Raw genomic sequence first — 4740 nt, 5'->3', positions numbered from 1 at the left:
CCTATGATAGTGTCCTCAAAGCCAGATCCCCTATATCTCTGTGTCTATCTTGGCTCAGTGTGTGCAGAGGATCAGCTGTGGTTCCATTGTGATGATTTCTGTCTGCATATATTTACAGATCCTCAGGAGGCTGAGAAAGAAGACAAGGAAGCAGAGGCCCTGGTGCCCAGGTGAATCTGAACACCATAGGCTATGAACACAGTGGTGACTCCTGGAGCTCTTAGGTCCCAGGAGAAGCAGACATTGCTGTATATTAGTGTTTCCTCCTTTCTACCAGATATGAATGGGTTCTGTATGATTGGTGCTTCTTCTTAGGGTTTGAGCCTCTGTTTTCTTATCATGTGTGGTAACCTAGAATCTTTGTGGGCCAAGGAGAGTGAATCTCTGGTTTGCCTGCACTGTTGTTGAAGGCTTAAACTTATTTTGAGCGGTAATTGGAAGGAAATGCACACTCTTTCTTCAAGTTAGGCTTCAGTTTCTTAACCATTACTCCTTATTAAGAAAGGTAACTGGGCTAATTAGGTAATTATATCAAATTATATTATCGGTCCGGTGGTTCTATGATCTCTCAGAGTCAACAATTCCTCTGAAACCCTTAATAAAAAGAGACCTCCGTATGCATAACATGGAAACAAATGCACTGGAGCTGCAGCCACTGCATATTTCACATTGTGTCCCAGTCACAGCTACATCCTACCAAAGTACCGAGTCTCCCACTTATCTGCAAGTCCTCACCCCGGTGCACAGAGCATTGCTGCTTTCTCACCCATTCCTTGTCCTGCTGTAACCCCCATGACAATCATGTATGTGACATGACCATGTTCAGTCTCTGAAGCAATGTCCTCTCTTTCTTTGTGGCCTCCCATTTATACTTCATGTCAGAATCAGATATCAAGTTGTGCTGTGCAATCTTCTCCTTCATCTTTTGTTCTTCATACAGGGATCTCCAGGAAAATGAGAATGAATATAATGTGCCACAAGACAAAATGAACAAGGACATATTGACTGTTTTCCACTGGCAAGACCCATATAATTCCTATAAGAGTCCAGCATCCATGACCGAGGAGGATGCAGCTCCTAACAGTCTGAATATGGCGAGTGAGTTCCCCACTGCCAAGAGAATAAGGGTCTGGTGATCTCCTCCATTGTCTCTATAGTCTTTATTCTCAGCCTTCAAAGGGTATAAGGATTTTTTTCTGCTGGCCTTCATAATGGGCTCACCTAGGGGTCGGTCAGTTTCTCCAACAGGGTAGGAAGTATAGAAATCCAGATTGCCAGGCATCTGGTAATCTTCTGAGTTTAGGACCCTTGCTTCAGCGACATCCTCCAAGGAACTAAATCTGTAGAAATTCATTGTTCCCATTTGGTATTTCCTGAAGACAAAACCTCAGAACATTCACTCTGAAACTCACCAAGCTAGGTGTTCTATATTAATGTGATGGCTGCTGTGTTCCCATCATTATCTTACAGTTTTCTCTCTCTCCTTCACTAGCCTTTTGCCCACTACTTCCATCAGCGCTGTTAGCATGTTAATCACTTTGCTTTTAAGTCTTTGGTATGATAATGTATATCTTTCCTTTGTCTTTCTCCAATACTTGTCTTTTGTGTCTTGAGAATTCTTCAGAAATTTTCTTGAAATCCACAGCTGATTAAATGGATGACAAATTGAAATCTGATTTAATGAAAGTTTTCCATTTATTTGGGTGAGTTTATGGTATGTTTTGTGTGTGCTGCCAATTCTTTATTGTGGACTAAAATCCTCTCAACTGTTTTTGTTTTTGTCTGCTCAAATGCCTTGGTTTCACATGAGAGTTCTTCTTTACCTATTCCTTAGTTATGCCATTTGAGTCTGCAACGTGTGTGTAGATGTGGAAGGTGAGAAAGCATGACAGTGTTGTGATTTACACTGTGCTTTTAGTGAGCCTTAGCCTGGGGCATCACTCATCTAAAGGCTTCCCAGTGTCCCAACATTTTTTCCAAGTTGTATACACCATTCTGCACTATCATTTGACCAGAGTCACATTGTTGGTAAGGGTGAAGTGCCATCAGCAATAGACGCTCACCTGGTTCATCCAGAGAAAGGCAGTCCTCATGCTCATAATGTGTTGCTTCTGCGCTTAGGGAGGCATTATATTTCTAACAGCTGATGTGCATGTATTCAGTGTTTGAGTGAATATTTCTGAATTCTGCTACAGAAAACCAGCACAGCAAAGTGAATGAAAAGGAACAGGCATCTCTGGCCCTCAGGTAATCTTCAGTGCGTTTCTGCATTACTGTGAGTAATGTGGGTCCTGTATCACTACTGATCAAAAGAAGAAGTCAGAGGTAACCACAGATTTTATGCGCAGAGGTAAGCAGAAGTGCCGGTGTGATTACATATGCTCAATATGTGAAGAATCACTTCTATTTCCAAGGTACTCACGTTCCTTTAGTTGCACATCTGTATAGCTAAACAGAACCAAGCAACTCACTGGTGTTTAAACATGCAGAATGTGCTCTCCTCTGTTTATGGACCAGTCAAGCATAAGATGTAAGTCTTCTTCTGTATGGGTGACCTTAGTTTGTTGCCAGGGATTTCATACCAATGAGCATAACAGGATATATATATATATTCCAGAATGCATAAGATATCTTGAATTCTGCAGTGTCCTAAGAGTAAAAATTTGGTATATGAAATCAAGACAATTTAAAGAAAATGTGGTGTTACTGGTTATGTGTATTTTTTGACATGGTTGGGTGGTACAGGGAACCCTTCCTCATCACTTCTTTTTCTGATCAGTGCAGCAACCTCCTCTGCCTGTCTCCCTCTCTCAAGGCAGGTGCACTCTGCTCTCCTCCTAGGAGGATAAATGTCTCTGCATTGAAGGTCATGCTCCTGCTATTGTGTGACTACTCATTTAGGCCTTTGTTAGAGCCACCAAGGAGTCTTTTATTCAATCTTCCCTGCCTTAGTGAAGTTCCTTATCCCACCAGGCTGATCAAGGAGGGAATGGACCAGGACAAAGGAACAGCGATGCTGCTAGACTCCTTGCATGTCGGTCCCAAGACAAGCAGCTATGCATATGACTTCCCCACCCACCAAGAGCCTTGCTGCACCAGGGCTGTACTTTCAGACGGACACAAAGTCTCATCATCTCTGGATGCAGCCCATGAGTCCCCAATAAAGAGATCTGTGTATATACCAATAATTGTTCTTTTCACAAAAAGTTTTATTAAAATTCTTTCATTTATTTATTCGGTAAGGGTCTTACTGTGTAGCTCACACTCTTAATGATCCTCCAGTGTAACCTCCCCTCAGGCTAGCAGGTGTGCACCAACAGGCCCTGTTTCCTTGACCTTCTCAGCATGCAGTACCAGGGATGGAACCTGGGTCATTGCCCTTGCCAGACAGTTGCTTAGACCTCTGTGCTATCTCCCCAGCTCAACTACTCTTCTGAGATTCAAATGACAGATTCAAGGTCCTATAATGGTTCCTTCTAACTTTATTTACAGAAAATGTGCCTGACTGTAAGGATGAAGACTCACAGTCAAAGGCCTCCAGGTAAGTGACAGTCTAGGACTTCTAATTGTAACTAAGAACCTATGGATATCTCAGAGGTGGTAGATCCCTAGGAAACATCATTTGCTGAGTGTAGTGAATCTATGTCATCCAATCAAAGTATTTCAAACTTTGAGTTACTCTTTTTTTCCTGTATTTAGGACAGGGTCTAGGAGAGTATACAGGTTCTACCAGGTCTCACTATGTAGATTGGACTTGCAGTGATTCTCCTGTTTTCAGTCTCCCAAGCACTGGGATTATAGGTGTGTGCCGCTATGCCCAGTATCAATCACTGTGTAAGCGTGCCATGTCATGCTGGGGATTGAACCCTGGACACCTCACTCTACTTGAGTAGGTGCATTAGTCCATTGAGCTCCCAGGCTGGCCCAATGTGCATTATTCTTGATCTTAGCCAAAGGCAAAGAAGTTGTCAGTGTGTTAATGTGGCCCACTTCATTTCATTTTTAGATATTCACTGTTACTTCTTGCTAGCATCTTAAATGCATTAAACAGAATTCAGATGGGCTGGGCATGCTCATGGATTTCAAAAGTGTTATGTATATGCTATTTGTTTACTCTGATCAAAGCCCGAGAATGTTGCCTGTTTGGTATTTACAGATTGGTTAGAGATGCTTTGTTTTCACTTACCTAGAAATATAAATAGTTAAAAATTCAAGGCTATAGAAGCAATAATTATAAAATATTTTAGGAATTAACTTCTTTTCCCATGTAACTATTACTAAAATATCTTATGCACTTTTTTGTCTACCTGTGGCAACCTTGCATTTGAGAGGTTCCCCTGGGATGTATTCAGAAAAATCCATCAAAATGTCCTTATGATTCACTTCACAACACTTACACTGTTTTTGTTTCCTTTTTGCTTCTCTTAGCAAATTTTTTACTATAATTCACCACCATGCCAAGAAGCTGACCCAGTTATGAAGACAGCTACGTGAAGGCAGAGATGCCTCTTTGTCCCTTGGGCAGCATCTGGAGGTTCTATTCATCCGAAATGTCCCTGAAGACAACCAGGCTCAAGGCTACATAGAAGATCTGACTGAGGCATGCAAGATGGCTGAGGATCTTGTCCTGAAGCTCAGTGCAGATGAGAGGAACACACACCCTGATGAAAGGGAACTGAAATTGCAAGATAGGTATTTCTCAAAAAGGGAGCGAATTAAGAAATGGAGATCAATTTCTCT

The sequence above is a fragment of the Octodon degus genome, unplaced genomic scaffold (genome assembly GCF_000260255.1).
Source record: "Octodon degus isolate 3935 unplaced genomic scaffold, OctDeg1.0 scaffold00554, whole genome shotgun sequence".
NCBI classification, from domain to species: Eukaryota; Metazoa; Chordata; class Mammalia; order Rodentia; family Octodontidae; genus Octodon; species Octodon degus.
This window is presented reverse-complemented; position numbering follows the sequence as displayed.